Source organism: Canis aureus, chromosome 12 (assembly GCF_053574225.1).
Source record: "Canis aureus isolate CA01 chromosome 12, VMU_Caureus_v.1.0, whole genome shotgun sequence".
In the NCBI taxonomy this organism is placed as follows: Eukaryota; Metazoa; Chordata; class Mammalia; order Carnivora; family Canidae; genus Canis; species Canis aureus.
Genome location: NC_135622.1, coordinates 48,798,128 through 48,816,798, shown reverse-complemented (window position 1 = coordinate 48,816,798; position 18,671 = coordinate 48,798,128). Strand labels below are relative to the sequence as shown.

The 18,671-nt window shown below is 41.0% G+C and overlaps 1 protein-coding gene across 11 annotated transcripts in view; it reads left to right on the top strand.

Moving 5' to 3' along the window:
* Positions 1 to 17,816, top strand: part of TDRD15 (tudor domain containing 15) — a 248,681-nt gene extending 230,865 nt beyond the window's left edge. For 5 of the 11 annotated variants that reach the window (XM_077843990.1, XM_077843989.1, XM_077843985.1 and 2 more), the window contains 5 exons: positions 3,045 to 4,819; positions 5,994 to 6,058; positions 6,773 to 6,906; positions 13,054 to 13,105; positions 17,348 to 17,816. The gene's annotated coding sequence lies outside the window, so the exon portion shown is untranslated. The remainder of the gene's footprint in view (positions 1 to 3,044; positions 4,820 to 5,993; positions 6,059 to 6,772; positions 6,907 to 13,053; positions 13,106 to 17,347) is intronic. The other 6 variants (XM_077843991.1, XM_077843988.1, XM_077843986.1 and 3 more) reach the window with 4 other exon arrangements.
* The last annotated feature ends 855 nt before the right edge of the window (positions 17,817 to 18,671 follow it).

Here is an 18,671-nt window from a genome sequence, read left to right as displayed (position 1 = left end):
CCTGGTTGACCCTTTTATCTTTTAGCAGGATGGTCCTTAACCTCCATGTGTTTGAGGTCCTTCCAAACTTCTTGTTGTGATTTAGTTCTAATTTCAAGGCATTATGGTCCGAGAATATGCAGGGGACAATCCCAATCTTTTGGTATCGGTTCAGACCCGATTTGTGACCCAATATGTGGTCTATTCTGGAGAAAGTTCCATGTGCGCTTGAGAAGAATGTGTATTCAGTTGAGTTTGGATGTAAAGTTCTGTAGATATCTGTGAAATCCATCTGGTCCAGTGTATCATTTAAAGCTCTCGTTTCTTTGGAGATGTTTTGCTTAGAAGACCTATCGAGTATAGAAAGAGCTAGATTGAAGTCACCAAGTATAAGTGTATTATTATCTAAGTATTTCTTCACTTTGGTTAATAATCGATTTATATATTTGGCAGCTCCCACATTTGGAGCATATATATTGAGGATTGTTAAGTCCTCTTGTTGAATAGATCCTTTAAGTATGATATAGTGTCCCTCTTCATCTCTCACTACAGTCTTTGGGGTAAATTTTAGTTTATCTGATATAAGGATGGCTACCCCTGCTTTCTTTTGAGGACCATTCGAATGGTAAATGGTTCTCCAACCTTTTATTTTCAGGCTGTAGGTGTCCTTCTGTCTAAAATGAGTCTCTTGTAGACAGCAAATAGATGGGTCCTGCTTTTTTATCCAGTCTGAAACCCTGCGCCTTTTGATGGGGTCATTAAGCCCGTTCACATTCAGAGTTACTATTGAGAGATATGAGTTTAGTGTCATCATGATATCTATTCAGTCTTTGTTTTTGTGGACTGTTCCACTGAACTTCTTCTTAAAGGGGAATTTTAAGAGGCCCCCTTAAAATTTCTTGCAGAGCTGGTTTGGAGGTCACATATTCTTTTAGTTGCTGCCTGTCTTGGAAGCTCTTTATCTCTCCTTCCATTTTGAATGAGAGCCTTGCTGGATAAAGTATTCTTGGTTGCATGTTCTTTTCATTTAGGACCCTGAATATATCCTGCCAGCCCTTTCTGGCCTGCCAGGTCTCTGTGGAGAGGTCTGCTGTTACCCTAATACTCCTCCCCATAAAAGTCAGGGATTTCTTGTCTCTTGCTGCTTTAAGGATCTTCTCCTTATCTTTGGAATTTGCAAGCTTCACAATTAAATGTCGAGGTGTTGAACGGTTTTTATTGATTTTAGGGGGGGATCTCTCTATTTCCTGGATCTGAATGCCTGTTTCCCTTCCCAGATTAGGAAAGTTTTCAGCTAGAATTTGTTCAAATACATATTCTGGCCCTCTGTCCCTTTCGGCGCCCTCGGGAACCCCAATTAAACGTAGGTTTTTCTTCCTCAGGCTGTCGTTTATTTCCCTTAATCTATCTTCATGGTCTTTTAATTGTTTGTCTCTTTTTTCCTCAGTTTCCCTCTTTGCTGTCAACTTGTCTTCTAGGTCACTCACTCGTTCTTCCACCTCGTTAACCCTCGTCGTTAGGACTTCTAGTTTGGATTGCATCTCATTCAATTGGTTTTTAATTTCTGCCTGATTAGCTCTAAATTCTGCAGTCATGAAGTCTCTTGAGTCCTTTATACTTTTTTCTAGAGCCACCAGTAGCTGTATAATAGTGCTTCTGAATTGGCTTTCTGACATTGAATTGTAATCCAGATTTTGTAACTCTGTGGGAGAGAGGACTGTTTCTGATTCTTTCTTTTGAGGTGAGGTTTTCCTTCTAGTCATTTTGCTCAGTGCAGAGTGGCCAAAAGCAAGTTGTATTGGGAAAAAGAGAAAAAGAGAGGAGAGAAAGAAGGAAAGAAAAGAGAAAGAGAAAAAAAAAGGGAAGAAAAAGAAAAAACGAAAAAAAAAAAGAGAGAAAGAAAAAGAAAGGAGAAAAAAAGGGGGTGGGGGAAGGAAACAAATCAAAAAGCAAAACAAAACAAAAACAAAAACAAACAAACAAAAAAAGAACCACCGGGGAGTATCTTCTGATTCTGTGTTCTTTAAGTCCCTTGGCTTCTCCTGGAAGTTGTCAGTCTAGCTGGTGTTCTGGGGGAGGGGCCTGTTGTGCTGATTTTCAGGTGTTAGCAGTTGGGGGAGCTGCTGTGCCCCTGCCTGGTGCAGGGCTCAGTAGGGGTTGTTTACCCCGTGAGGCCGCAGGAGGAACAGCCCCAGTGGCGGGGCAGCTCTGGAAACCTGGATTCAGCTCCGGCAGGAACTCCGTCTGCAGGGCCTGGAGGCTCCGGGGCGGGGCCGCTGATGTGCTCAGCTGGGGCAGGAGCGTCCTCGCTGTCCTGGGCCCTCCCGGCCTCTGCCTGTCCCGGGGGAGGCTGGATCCTGGGCTGTGTCCCGGCGCCCTGTGCTCCGGAGCCTGCGCTGTTGGATTCGCGCTCCCGGGCCGCGCAGCCCCCTCCGCGGAGCTGCCGCCCAAGCCCCTCCGAGCTGCTCCTGGAACCGCGCAGCCCCCTCCGCACGGAGCCTCTTCTTCTGCCCGAGCCCCTCCGAGCTGCTCCCGGGGCCGCGCAGCCCCCTCCGCGGAGCCGCCGCCCGAGCCCCTTCAGCTGCTCCGGGTCCCGCCGGGTCCCGCCGTGCGCGCTGCAGCCCTTAGGGAGCTCGGCGCACTCTCCTGGGCGCGCAGTTGCTGTTACTGTCCCCGGGAGCCCGAGGGCATCCCCGCCCTCCTGGGGTCCTGCTCCAACTCCCCGCGAGCCCCTTTCCGCCCGGGAAGGTCGGTGCAGCTCCTGCGTCTCCGGGACGGGGCTCTCCTGTCCTGGGGACACTCGCCCCGGCCTCAGCCCGGCTCCTCGCGGGGCCCCTCCCCCTTGGAGGCCTTTGTTTCTTTATTTCTTTTTCCCCGTCTTCCTGCCTTGATAGAAGCGCGAACTCTTCTCACTGTAGCATTCCAGCTGGTCTCTCTTTAAATCTCAGGCCGAATTCATAGATTTTCAGGATAATTTGAAGGTTTTCTAGGTAGTTTGGTGGAGACAGGTGATTTGGAGACCCTGCTCTTCCACCATCTTGCTCCTCCCCTCCAAAATATATAAGGTTTTAAATGCACAATCCTATGTGATGTTCCTTGTGTGAGAACCACTCAGTTAACTACAGAAATGAAAGAGAAGCATATCAGTAGATGTCCAGCTATTTAAATCCTCTGCCTTTAACAAAATTCACATGTGACTATGAGGAAGGTCGAGAACCCTAAAAGTGCTTCTGCTTGCCTTAAGGGATGATTCTACTTTGTTTGAATAGAATGCTCCTATGTTGTATGACACATTCATATATTTGTTCATACTGGTGTTGGTATGTTACATCTTCTGTAGACCCTGTGGACCAATGTTAGGGCTGAGTTTCATGCACCTGCAGTGTTATTATTTATCATCAGGTACCAAATAAAGATTCAAGTTTGGAGCTAAAATTTTACATTTGCAAATATGGACATGCATTCCTAGGTTTCCTCCTTCCATGTGAGAGAGATGATTGAATCCACTTTGACCTGGGAAAGTGGTGTGGAATTCAGGCTGAGGATGTACACCAGATGCAATGTATGGATGGTAATCTCATGTAATGAAGGTCTGTTCAGACCAGACCATGCTTGGGTCAGAGTTTCTGCCTTAACTGTGATTAGAGTCTAGATGCTTTAGAGAATCGTAACCCCTGGTGTGTTAGACGTAAAGATCTCCTCTGGACTTCCTCCTGGCTCCCTCTCCCCACTCCTGCTGGGGCAGAGGGATTGAGAGTAGACACAGAGGTGGCTTTATGGAGAAAGAGCAAGACTTACATTTAGCCTTGTACTCTTGCAAATGTCCTTTCAAGATGTAGTAGGGGTCTTGGCAATATATTCAAATGATCCTTTTTTTTTTTAATTTGCAAAATTAAGATATTATATTCATTATTGGCTAATATCATTCTTTCTTTCTCCCCCACTTCTCCAAACATGTCTATTATTTTATCGCTGGTGGGGTAGCTGCAGAGATTTGGGATCCATCTAAGAGGAAATCGCCTTGAGGTTATAGTAACCTGGAGTTTTGTAGTCGACAGCTACTTTTTTGAAGACATAAGTTGTTGTTGTCTTGTTGTAGAAGTGGCTTCTAGGATCCTCCTGCCATCTGCTGAGATGAACTGCCTAGTCGGCAAGAGGACACAAGGCTGGAGGCTGTGCTGCCTCGTGAATCTGCCTTGTGCACATCACGGGACCACCGTAGGCCCTGGAGGAGAACCTGCAGAGGAAAAGACAAGAGTCATTCTCTTCTCAGCCTTGATAGCTATGCCATAAAATTGTTGACATATAAGCCCAAAGTGTAGGGAAAAATACCAAAGAAGAATGACAGGAGCTTAATTAATACAAACATGATGCTATTTTTCTTGATTTTATGATTATATGTATTTGTCAGCTTTCTATGATGTGTATTGTGATATATTTTGTCTTTATAAATGTTTACTTTCATATGAAATTTTTGTTCTTGCAACTCTAAATTCCCTTTTAAAGTGGCTTTCAAAATTGTATGAGCTTAAGACCTCATTTAACCTACTCTTCTCGAGTCTGGGATCTTGACCAAAGTATGATTCCACATGCTGCTGAAGATTTCTTTGCTTGTCTAGGACACTCCTCCATTGCATGAACTGGTGTCTTATGAGCTATAGAACATCAATCTTTGAAAAGCTGCCTGAAATTGAGCACAGGTGGCAGTGCCCAGGGCCATGAGGCTTATAGAGTCTGACTTGTGTACAAAGCCCTCTCTTTGTCCAGAGAAGAATGAAGAGTATCCAGTGTGCAGACTATACACCAGGCAGAGGAAGCTGTTTTCCTTGAGATTTGTTAGGTGAGTGAGTGGCTTTTTTCATTCCTGGGTGGCTTATGGCTTATGTGACTCAGAAGGTGGTGAAATCAAATAGAAGGTCTTGTTCCATATAGATGCTCAGAGCCATTATTAAGAAGATGCAATGCTAGTCTAGGAGACAGAAGACTTCACCTCTCACTCCTTAGGGTATTTCCAGCTCCCCATGACTTGGACTCTGTCCTGTAAAATTGGGGATGTAATCCTTTGCTAGACTGTGTTAAAGAACTTATTACATAATGCTGGCCACAGAGCCAAGGGAATATGTAATATATGAAGCAGATGTAAGAAATGTGATTAATATAAGAAAATATGAAGGATAAAAATCAATATTGTCATTTAGCTAAACTTTCAGAAAATCTTTTCCTGGACTAGCTGTGGGCTACAATAGAGTGGTTCTGATCAATTAAGGTCACAGAGGCTCGAAAGGATGTGGATTTTTATAACCAGTTTAATTCCCAGGTGCCAATTTGTTCAAGTCTAGACATGTTTGTTCATGTAATTGAAAGAAGCTTGATCAGACCACATGTGTTCTAGCCAGCAGCAGACCCAGGGGACTGTGTTCTTGCTATGCCTAGGGACCTTAGTAGACTACCTGTTCCCAGGCCAAGAGGAAGACAGAAGGGAGGAAAGCTTCCTTCTTGCTTTTGGCCTACTCGTTAATCAATATCACTTTTCTCATTAATATAAAGGCATTCTCAGCTGCACATTTTGAGGAGCTTCCAACAATTCGTTTTTCCTTCTGGTTATAGAAAAAACAGCCTTCATAATGAGGAGGAGAGCTGTGTTTTTTTCAAAGCTAAATATTAATTCTTCTTTCAGTTTGCCATTTGCATATTCCTCAAATTGGGTTTACTTTTTCAATTTACACCGCTGAAGCCCCACAGCCTGAAGACACACAATTAACAGCATTTCCTTGGTGAGGGTCAGAGTGCCTACTTTGAAGGCTCAGGTTTTTCTTAAGATATCAGTTGAAGGTACATGAGAAATGGAATAACGAGAATGATCTCCTTGCCAGGCTGAGAATGAGAGATAAATGTCCATTATCTTAGGTTAGCCATTTCCCTATACACAGTGTTGGTCCAGGTTGTTTCTACTCTCATAGAAGGAAACAGGTACTTAGTCTTGGGTAACTTAGTCTTTGCTCTTCTCTGCCCAGGGATTATGGATGGAGTCCAGTAGCCACTCAGGGTATCCTCTCCTAGCAGGACTAATGATCTCCAGGTATTAACAGATACTCATCTAGGTTTGTAGATGACTCGCTCAAGAACTTGCCTTGATGTTAAGACATACAGACTGTTCATCACCCAAGCCTCGTACTCACCTTCTTCCTTTCTCTTCCCTTCCTCCCTTTCCCTCCCTCCTTCCTTCCATCCTTCTCTCCTGTTTCTTTCCCCCTCTCATTCCTGCTTCCCTCTCTATCTTCCCCTTCTCTCCATCCCTCCTTCCTTCCATGTTGAGCAACTCCTAAGTTATTACGTAGTTGGCACTGTTGCTGGATGCTGGAAACACTATGGTGAAGAAGACAAAGTCTAGTAGGAAAAAGAGTCACAAAAACAGGCACCTTGGGGGTAGTCTGATAACCATCACTACAGGAGACAGGACAGGGTTCTGTGATACAAGGAGGAGTCAGGCAGGGAAGGATGGGTCTTTCCTCTGAAATCTTTCAGCTGGGGATTTTCTGATATCTCTTATATATTTAACTGAGAGGTGCCTGTGATTCTAGAGTTTCATAGGCCAAATGAAATATTCCAGTGTTCATTTTTCTCACTATAAAATAGTAATACAACAAAACCTGAGTTTAGTCATGGAATGTGCTTAGAATTCCAAATCCAGCCAAGTGTTTCTAGGACCATAGATGGCACATATAGGGATTAGGCAGCTATTTGACCTTTTGTCTGTAAATGACAGCTTATGCCATTTAGAATTATCTCTTAGATCTTTAGGGACTTGGAAGACCTCCCTGGAAAGTCAACATGAAAAAGATTCATGGTGTTGGATTCTTCTTAAGGCTGCTGAATAGCTGTACATCTGTTCTGGAATGCCATCTGGAGTCATTTGAGGCTAATAAGGTGAGCAGTATCAGTTCTTCATTTTGGGTAGGTGAGGGGAATCAAAGTTGAAATATTGCATCTACAAGAAGAGTAGTTCTGTTTTACTTTTTTTTCTTTTAATTGCCTAGAATGTGTGCTTGGAATTTTTCTCCTTGGCATCAGGCTTGGTGCATGCTACATATTTTCTGAATTAAAGAGAAAGTGTCTTAGTGGCAAGAGTGCTGAGTCTAAGATCAGAAAGAGCCACATTCAAATTCCAAAACTGCAGTTTACTAGCTTTATAAACTTCAGCAGGTTGCTTCTTTTCTCCAAAACTGATCCTTTTCATCTGTAAAACAAAGATAACTACATTACTAGCTTATAAAGATTTTGTGACTCCTAAATGCTCTTGGCAGATAGTCAATGTGTAATAAACATTAACTATTGTTATAGAACACTAACTGTATACATGCTGTGCACATGTTTACCAAGGCATGGTGCTATGGATTCCACACTACAAGAGACAGAGTCCCTTGGCACACTTTATCTCATGGAGGACATCTGCCATTAATTGGCATGGTGGCTTCTTGTAGAAGACACTCATAGAGCTGTCTCTTCAGTTCCCCCTTTTCTACTGATTGCCTTGCGCTTGTTTATCCTTAGTGTGACTGTAAGAGTTACTGTGCCAGTACAGTGATTCTGTTCCTTAGACACAGTGGACTGACCCAAGATATTGACTTGGGACCCAGAGAGTTGAGTTTGCTTCTTTCTCTGTCTTATAGCAGTAAGATTGACAACTCAGGGACTATTAGAGTCCTTCCACATGGACTTGAGAAACAAAAGAATTTGGTCTAGAGAAAGACAAGGAAAGATAAAGAAAAGAAAAAAAAGAACAAAATAAAGAGAAAGAGATATGTAGTGGATGTGTAGGGAGGAGTGGGAATATGAGTTGAGAAATGAATCGCAAACAATACCTTGGTCCATTTATTCCTGAAATCCAGCTATATGCCTAGTGCTGAGTTCCTTGAGATGATTCAGCAGTATTTCAAAAGTATCTCTACTTTTACCTAAGCTATTGAGAGTTGGGTTTTCATCACTTGTGATCCCCTAAATTCTAAGTAATACCTTCTGCTAATGTTGCAGCAGTGAGGGTGCCCAGCACACGTGTGCAACAGATGTTACAGCTGTTACACATAGCTAACATTACACCCACCTGGCCTTTCTAAATGATTGGTCATCATCATCATACTCACTGCAGAGAATATATACATGAGTTTTTAAAATGACTATCTGTATGATATTGTTTTTTGTATGGTCTTAGGGGTAAGAGAGAAGTTGGAGTGGCATTGTAGCTGCAGATATTGGCAGTTTTAAACACTGAACCCCAGGAACCTCACAGACTAGAGGCACAAAAGGAAAGCCTGAGAAGAGTAGAACCCCTCAGAGATTTGTCTGCCCCCAGCAATTTCTGCTAGAGCCAACAGTTCTTCAATACTACCAGGGTCACTTATTATGGGGAAAGTGATCCTGGAAAAAGATATTGCCAGGTTCCAGTGGCTCAGAGCCTCTACCCCTATCATAGGCTGTACCTAAGAGCTAGAAGGCTGTGAACTGTCACCATGTTGGAGAGGCAGGATAGCATGGTGGATAAGAACATGGATTGCAGAGAAAGACTTTCTGGGTTTGAATCATGTCTATGTTGTGTGATCCTGAGCAAGTTAAATGTGTCCTGTTTTTCCATGTCTTTTTTTAAAGATTTTATTTATTTATTTGTGAGAGACACAGGGAGAGAGAAAGAGAGAGGCAGAGGCACAGGCAGAGGGAGAAGCAGACTCCATGCAGGCAGCCCGATGTGGGACTTGATTCCAGGTCTCCAGGATCATGCCCTGGGCTGAAGGTGGTTCTAAACCGCTGAGCCACCCAGGCTGCCCTGTTCTTCCATTTCTTCATCTGTAAGATGAGGATAACACTGTTATTTACTTCAAAGGTCTGTGAGGGGATTGAGTGGGTTTATATATGAAAAGCATTTAGAATAGTGTTTGGCACATATTAAGCATGATACAAATATTATCATTATTGCCACTGCTGCCTCTTACTACACTACTACCACCACCAACTTTAGTTCATAACCCACATCGGAGGCAACACTGGAACATATTAAACAGCCAAACAGTAAAAAAGAAGAGTATTTAGCATAGTTAATTCAAAAGGAATACTGAGAATTACAGGAATTGAGCGCAAGTATAGGGAAGACCCTCACCTTAAAGTCTCTTGAATGGAGGGAGCCTTAGTGGCCTTTTCATCCAATACCTGACGAGACACATGAACCTAATTATTAATATTTCGGGCATATAATTGTTAACCATAGCCTTGCGTACTTCTCAGTAGGGAACTCACTTCTTTCTGAATCAGGTCAAAGTGATCTTATTAAATGGCTTTGTCAGGTACCAAGTCACATAAGCTAGGAAACTAAAAGCCAACTGGTACCTTTTATTTATTTATTTATTTATTTATTTATTTATTTATTTATTGTCTTAATTTCCCCTACCCCCCACCTAAATGCAAGGTGATTTGCAGTTATTTGGAGGGATGTAGTTCTTGAAGACCATACATAGCTGAAAAAACTTGTGGAAGGCAAGCATTTCTGTTGATCAGCTTAAGTGTTGCTGCCCTATGGTTAGAGTGTAAACAAAGCTTCAATATATTTGGCCTGATAGTCTTGAAAAGAACTGTGCATTAATGCATTTTACATTCAGGGAATTCACTTTATTTCAAATTGTCTGTATAAAACAAAGCTTTATATAAATATTTTTATATCACACACTTTCAAATCTATGTAATTTAAATTTACCCAAGATATCTCTTGACTCTGTCCCTTTCTCCACATCACCTCTGCCTCTCCTTTAGTTCAGACACTCATGATCTCTTTCTGGATTGTTAAATTTCACTTTTATATTGTGATTTACACTGTTTGTTTAGGTGTCTATATCTCTCTCAGTCTGTAAATTAAGAGTAGGAGACAATTTCTATTTATCTTTTTGCTCCTTTTCACTTGGATCACCCCCTCCCCCATGTACACACGCACACACACACACACACACACACATGCACATGCCACACACACACACACAGCATATTCAAAAATATTACCTCATTCAATCTTCCCAGAAATTCTAGGAAGCAGATGGATATTATCTTCATTTTTCAAATTAATGTATGGAGGCTCAGAGTGGTTAATATAATTGTGTAAGAGTCACAAGATTCATAAGTGACAGAGTCAGCAGTTCAACCCGAACTGTATTCCCAGTATTTCCTTAGCCCATTTCAAGCTCAACGACAGAGATTGCCTATTTCCTTTTTATCTGCATAACATTTTTTTTTTTTTGCAGTAACAACCACATCCAGACTGGTCTTTAGGAAAATCAATAGCTAATATTTTGATCATTCCTGAAGCAGAACATAGGACTGGGAAAAGAGAGGAATGCTTAGAAATGAAGCAACTGGTTTAGAAGTGATGATAGTTAGTATGTCTGGCTTTTCAAGTAATATTATGGCCAAAGCTCTGAATTCTTACCAGAGTTCTACCAAACCTAGTTCCTCTCAGCCTTCATCTCCCAAAATGATATGAGCCAGACTGAAAGTCCCTAAGACGTGGTGATGACTGTGTTGTTCACTCGGCTCCCTGCTGGTTGTTGGCCTTTGTCACTATTTCAGATGACCAATTGAAGGGAAGAGTAAGAAACCACACCCTGGAGCCTAGTGGAGCCTTCCTGTCTCTGCTGCCTCACCCACCACACTCAGGAACGCTGGCACACTCTTCCCTTCTAATGTCACAGCATGCACTCCCATCTGAAGCCTTATGTGCCGGTTGCAACCTCTGCCTGCAACATTCTTCCTTTTCTTTCCTTGCTCATTTCCTGTTCACCAATTGGGTTCCAGTCTAAGGGTCCCCTGTTAGGAAGGTCCTTTTTTATTTTCTAGAGTAGAATGAGGATTTCTGTCAAGATTTTGCTGAGATTAACTTTGTGCTTAACTGCAGACATTGGTTATATTTCACCATTTGATGCCTCTTTTGTATATCAGACTATAAGCTGCTTGAGGGCAGAAACTGCCCATTTCATTCATCACTCACATCTAGCACAGATCACAAAACTTTTACACGGTACACACTTAATATTGATCAATGGGTAGATGAACAGGTGGAAGATAATATAATCATCTCCCTGCTTCTTCCCATTAGAGGGAGATGAAGAAGGATGAAAAAAGAGATGACTTTGGTGTCAGCTGGAGGAACTTAATGTTTCAATAAGAAATAAGAGATTTCATTTTCTGAACTGTTGTTTTCAGAATGTTTGTCATTGAAATTTTCACTTTATTTGACAGAACCATTTATATTCCTGTAAGAATGAAATTGAATAAATAGATTTCAGAGCAACCCAAGGTGACCTGCAGACCTAGGCAGCCTGAGCTTGCTGGAGGGCAAGTAGTCTTCGGGTATCAAGAGGGGCACACCAGTATATTTGAGTTTGAGCTGGTACTTTCTCCTTCACTGTGATTTTTTAAAAATCAGATGCAAATCTGAGAATAACACTCATCTTCAGTTTCAGAATGTGATGCATTTAGACCTTACACAGTAAAAACAATGAGAACCTAGGCTAAATTAAAACTTCCCTCCTAACATTCCACATATTCACAAGATTGTAGGGCTTGTTCGTTTTTCGTCTTTGAAAATGAATAGGATAATTCGTGTTCACAATAAAAATATTGTCGGGCAGTGTGTGTAAGGAGCCAGGGTGGTGTGGAAAATGACAGAGCTCCCTAGGAGCTTTTAAATTCTCCTTGGGGAATCTGGAATGCCACAGGATTTAGCATTTCAAAAGGCTGGCCACAATTTATCTTCCCTACATGGGGTGCTTGTAAGAGTAAATGGAGGGTGTTGTTAATAGTTAATTTGGTCTAACCTGCATAAACCAGTGGGCTAAAACCTGGGCGTATGTTCATCTCTTGTCTTTGCAAGAACGATGACATAGATGTTTTGTACTACATAACTCATCATGAAGTGAATTTTACAGGTTATAGTTACTCTAGAGATTCAAATAAGGAACAGAGTGGCATCACTACTTAATGCTGGGTGATTAGTAAAGAATATAACAAGAATGTATAATCTGAACTGCATTTGGGAGGATGGACTGGATGGATAGGGAGGTAAGGGGAGCAGATTTGCCCCACATGAGTGAACGTGCAGAGATTTTTAGGAGTTAACCAGTTGATTTGGATTTTTTAGCCTGGAGTAAAAATTGTGAAAATTGTCAATATTTTAAGAAAGAAGAAATATGTGGTCAATATTCCTACTTTCTATTCATGCTTACTGTAGAATTCTCCAACCCTACAGCAGTCCCAAAGCCCGCAAAGATCAGCTTGGAAGTGCTGGAGGCAGTTCCTACAGTGATACATCTCTTGTTTCTTCCCTGCATCTTCCTCCTTCTCTTTCCCTTTTCACTCTTTTTTTTTTTCTCTCCCTTTCCCCTCCTCTTCTCACCCTCCTTCTTCATACCACACTCTTTCACATACATTCCATCCTGCTGTCTTCCTGGTCTTGGAGAGTGGAGCCAGAACAACACAAATCAGAACATGCTGGACTGTGATTCCAAAATTAGAAGCTGAGACTCTGGGGCATGGGGTGACTGATCACCTCCTATCCAGAGAACATTAACTCCTCTAGGTTCCTGAAATTTCCTTAACACCAGTTCTCTCTTCTTTAGGAGGACAACTGATGGCTGAAGATCCACCTGGGGCACGTTCAGACATTCTTTGTCTCTTCCTCACCTTTGAGCCAAAGTCTAATATTCTTTTTAAAAGAGGGCCTGTTATTGTTTTTCAAGAGGATTTCTTTTAAGACAACCAAATTGCTGAGTGTCATTGTTCTGGTTCTGCTATTTACAACTGTGAACTGTGAGTTCCCCTCATTCAGGGTGGTTTGAAAGGAGCTGTGTTCCCAGGTGCATGTGAAGTCTAGTGAACATTCTCAGAACCTCCAGAACTCTGTTCAATTAACACAGCAGAAGGGCAGGATATTTGAGTCCATTAGTAGTACATTTTAATTTTTTTCTGATTAAAAATGTACTAATTTTGTCCCACTTTAAAAAAAATTCCAGTGTAGTTAATACAATGTTATATTTGTTTAAGGTGTACAATACAGTGATTCAACACTTCCATATATTACTCAGTGCTCATCATGGTAAGTGTTCTCTTAATCTCCTTCACCTATTTCATCCATCTCCCCATCCTCCTCCCCCCTGGTCACCATCTGCTTGTTCTTTATAGTTGAGGGTCTGTTTTTTTTTTTTTTTCTCTCTCTCTCTTTTTGGCTTTGTTCATTTGTTTTTTAAATTCTACACATTAGTGAAATCAGATGGTATTTGTTTTTCTCTGACTTATTTTGCTTAGCATTATATGCTCCATCCATGTTGTTACAAATGGTAAGTTTTTTTATGGCTGAATAATATTCCTCTGTGTGTGTGTGTGTGTGTGTGTGTGTGTGTGTGTGTACACAACATCTTCCTTATTCATTCATCTATTAATGGACACTTGGGTTGCTTCCATAATTTGACTATTGTAGATAATGCTACAATAAACATAAGGGTATTTGTATCTCTTCAAATTAGTGAAACCTACTATTTATAAGTATAATAATATTTCATAATTACAAGAGGTTTGTGTGCTTTTAGTAGTTATCGTATTTGCAAACTTTTTTCTTCCTCTGGGAAGTTTTAAGTAACACTCTGTTCCCCAGCCTCTTCCCTGCCTTTTCCTCTATTGATGCTGGTTTCTCTGAAAGAAGATGACCTACAGACCATGCATCCATCACTGCAAACTTCAGGAAAACATAGGGAGCCAAGGGGAAAAGAAGGCAGCTTTTTAAGAAATAAAGAGATTGAGATATTGAGAGAGAGAGAAAGAACTTACTTTTAAACCAAAACTGTGGATAGCTGCATATTTCTTCTGATGAAGTTAGAAGAAGGCTAGAAGTATTCAGGAAAATTCTTTCCATGAGGATATTGGGAAGAATTGTAGACCCCTATGATGTGTAGAATAGGGATATTATTCAGCTATGAGAAAGAAGGAAATGCTACCATTTGTGAAAACATGACTAGACCTTGAGAACGTTCTGCTAAATGAAATAAATCAGAGAAGTGCAAATACTATATGACTTTATATGTGAAATATAAAAAGCTCTGTTTCTTAGAGAAACACAGGGTAGAATGGTGGTTACCAGGGACTGGTGGTGGTGGTGGTGGTGGGGAATGGGAGATGTTGGTCAGAGGGTACAAACTTCTAGTTATAAGATGCATAATTTCTAGAATCTAATGTACAGCATGATGATGTTAATAGTTCTGTATTATACACTTGAAAGTTAGTTGCTAAGAGAGTAGATCTTAAATGTTTTCACCTCAAAAAAGAAATGTTAAATACATGACATGATGGAGGGGTTAGCTAACTCTGTGGTGGTAATCATTTTATAATATATAAGTCTGTCAAATCAAACAAATGTTATTTGAATTCCTAAGGACAGGACACTTGCACTCATTTGCAGAAGTCCCTAGGAGAGTTGAGAATGAGCTGGCTATGTCTCCAGACACGGGTTCTTGTCTCATGTTGCTTGCTCTTGTCCTTCTCCTTTCTTCACTCTCCTCATTTCACTGGAAGTACACGCTTTTTTTCTCTGAGTGAGGGATGTTTTTCTGGGAAAGAGGCATAGTTACAGATGTGGTTTGCTTTCATGGTTCACTCTTTTACAGTGTCTAGGTGCTTTTGATTATAGTTCCATTTCTAGGCTTTTTTCCTCTTTCAAATCAAATATACTGTCACATTGCTCTAGACAACATTGTTACAAAATACATGCTAAACAACCGATTAATAAGTTAAAGCAAATTCTCATTAAATGACTCTTTGCAAGGCACCGTGGAGGGGAAATGGTATTTCTCAATCATGATTATGCATTGGAAACTCCTGAGGAGCCTCTAATAAAATAGAAGTTGCAGATTATTTTGAGAGGGCATGGAACACAAAGCAATTTATAGATTTGATGCAATCTGTATCAAAACACCCATGACATTTTTGCATTAATAGAAAAATTTATCATAAAATTCTCATGGGCAGCCTGGGTGGCTCTGCGGTTTAGCGCCACCTTCAGTCCAGGGCGTGATACTGGAGACCAGGAATCGAGTCTCACATCCTGCTCCCTGCATGGAGTCTGCTTCTCCCTCTGCCTGTGTCTCTGCCTTTCTCTCTCTCTCTCTCTCTCTCTCTCTCTCTCTCTCATGAATAAATAAATAAAATCTTAAAAAAAAATTCTCAAAGGACCCAGAATAGCCCCAACCAATCTTGAAAAAGAAGAACAAAGTTGGAGGCTTCAGGGTCCCTGATTTCAAAAACATATTACAAAGCCTCAGTAATTAAAACAGTGTGGTTTTGATTGCATAAAGTGGCATAAAGATAGACATATAGACCAGTGTAATAGAATAGAGGGCCCAGAAATAAGTCCTGGTCAGTATGGTAAAGTGATCTTTAACAAGGGTGCCAACCCCACTCAACACAAACATAAAACTTAAAACTTTACTCCTAGGAGAAAACTGAGGGAAAGATTCATGACATGGGGTTTCAGAATAACTACTTGGATATGATACCAGAAGCATATGCAACAAAAGCAAGGTTAGATAAATGGAGATATGTTAGACTTAAAAACTTCTGTATATCAAAGGACATAATCAATAGAGTGAAAAGGCAGACTACAGAATGAGGGAAGATTTTTACAAATTGTGCATCTGATGAATGGCTAATATCCAGAATATATAAAGAAATCCTATAATTCAATAACAACAAAAATAACCCCATTAAAACATGGGCAAAGGATTTGAATAGACTTTTCTCCAAAGATATACAAATGGCCAAAAAGCATATGAAAAGATGCAACACTACTAATGAAAGAAATTAGAAAAATGCAAATCAAATCCAAAAGGAGCTATCACCTCACATCCATTAGGATGATTGCTGTCAAAACAACCCCCCCCCCCCAAACCAAAATAAGTGTTGGTGAAAATGTGGAGAAATTGGAATGCTTGTGTACTGTTGATAGAGCATGTAAAATGGTGCTGCCACTGTGGAAAACAGTATGGTGGTTCCTCAAAAAACTAAACAAAGAATATGATACAGCAAACCTACTTCTGAGTACATATAAAATAATTGAAAGCAGGATCTCAGAGAGATCTGAACATCCATAGTCATAGCAGTATTATTCACAATAGCCAAGAGGTAGAAACAAACTGAAAGTCTACTGATGGGTGAATGGACAAAGAAAATGGAGTATATACATAAAATAGAATATTATTCAGACTTAAAAATGAAGGAAATCCTATCACATGCTACAACATGAACCCTGAAGACATTATGCTAAGCAAAATAAGCTAGTTACTAAAATATAAATACTTCATGATTCCACTTATGTGAGGCATTTACATTCATAAAGGTAGAAAGTAGAATGGTAGTTGCCAAGGGTAGGGGAGGGGGAATGGCAAATTGTTATTTGATGGGTATAGAGTTCAGGTTTTACAAATAAGAATATTCTGGAGATTGGTTATACAACATGAATATATTTAACATTACTGAACTCTACACTTAGAAATGTTTAAGCGGTTCAAACAAATACCATGCCCAGACCCCAACTTCAGACCATTGCACCAAAGTGTCCCTACCCAGGTTTCATGCTTTTACATAGTTCTGCAGGTGACTGAGGTGTGCAGCAGGGTTAAGAACCACTGGAGTGGAGGCCGGGATATGTAAGAGCTAGTTCTGCCATCTGGGAGTTCATCCTCTGGAGGGAATGTGCAGTGTGTATGGAGAACACCATAGGGTCAGTCCATTGTACTAGGAGCCTTAGAGAGTTACAAAGTGTCATGAAAATCCAGAAGGCAAAGACCTGCCTTGTAGCATGGGGTGAGTTTTCAGGCATTTTTGCTGGGCTTTGAAGAATCAAAGGGGCTGACAGGATGCCTGAGAAGAGAAGGGGGTCTGAAGCTGTCAATATAGGATAAAGGTGGGTAAAGTGTCTGGCATGTTTAGTAAATGGAAAGGTGTCTAGTTTCACTAGAGTATGTAAAGGGTGTGTACGTGTGTGGACGGGGACATGGTGGTAAGGAATTACAATTTCAAAGAAGCTGATGCCAGCTTGCAGAGGGTATTGAATGTCATGCTTAGAAGATTAGATATTATTCAGTAGACAATGGGGAGTCATTGCTTTTTTGGCAGGGAGTGAAAAAACCTAAAACATCTGGGTGATTTAAAATCCAGAGTGATAAGAGCTTTGTTTGAAGATGATCTATTTTATTCTTCCTTAAATGACATATACCAACTAGTACTTCCAAGCTGCCTGTTCATATTTCATGCAGATTTTCATCACATGTTTTTTCATTTCTCCTGCCAGGTCCAGAGCTGTCTGTTTGCACCAACCTGATGTTCCCTAGGCCCCAGTTCACACATGCAAGCACATGGGAGTCACTACATCCTGGTTCCTATCTAATGGGCCCAGGTACTTTGCTAAACTAAAACTATCTGTCTCCAAACAACTCTCTTAAGGGAGGAGCAAGTCATATTTGGAAGATTAGTGCTGACTATCATCTACAGCAAAAACCACTTGATAAGCTTGATCCCCACATGGAGGCTGCGGTGAATGCTGCTGATCTTGAGGAGGACCACTGGAGCCCTTGGGAAAGGCATGCAGCTACTCATCACTTAGCTTCCTTTATACGTGCCTGCTTTCTTTCCTTCCCTTGGAAAGCCTGGACAATTGTTATTTTAAAGAATATTTTCAAATCTGCTCCTGGACCCTGACATTTCGAGACAACTAACCTGCTTTGTTTGAGAAATGCATTTAAATAAATTAATGAAACCACTGCTCCGAATGAATCCTTTCAGGCTGCTTACAGAGAAATTTTGAAAGGGCAATATTATCACTGACAAAAACTGCAGCATCTTAGCAATTTGATATCCAGAAAGCTGAGCAGGGAGGCAGAACATAATGACAGAGTTTTACCTATAGCAAAGCCATTAAAGGTCGCCTACTGTAAGGACAGCTGAAATGGAATTTGTTTTCAAATTATAAGATTAAAGAACGTTCCTTGAAGAAAGTATTATTATACAGTGTCAAAAGAAAGAGAGAGATTAAAATGGTTGGAAGATGCAATCACAGCTGAGATAAATTCTACTTTCTCTGTGGTTTGCACACCCTGCAGTCTCTCCGCCTCAATGGGTTGGGTGGGTTGGAGAAATTAGCAAGTGTTCCTCTCTCCACACAGATCTTTCCCCCACTGAGAGTTCTTTTCCCCTCTGGTCTTACTGAAAACACACTGCCTACGAGGGAAACCATGTGGAGGAATGGCGGGTTTCTTTGTTAATGGTGCCCATTGGAGAGGACAACATTAAAAATTCTTTAAAATGAAAGGGGCAATTTTGAGTTTCCAAGTCATTAGGCAGGTTTATGACTTGTCCATTTGCAAAGGAGCTGATGGGACTCTCCACACAACCATTTCACTTAACATTGGCTCCTCTCACACATGGCTTTTTCTCAGCGCCCCCCACCCCCCCAAACCCAGAATTTCTCTGGTATAGGCTAACTAAAGCTGCCTTTGGAACACATGGGGAAAGCCTATCCTGCCTTCTCTGCAGCACCATTTTACTTAAAACGTTATAAGACATTAATACGAATGTAGAGGACTTTTCACAATGAGCAAGTTAAATCCAATATAAAC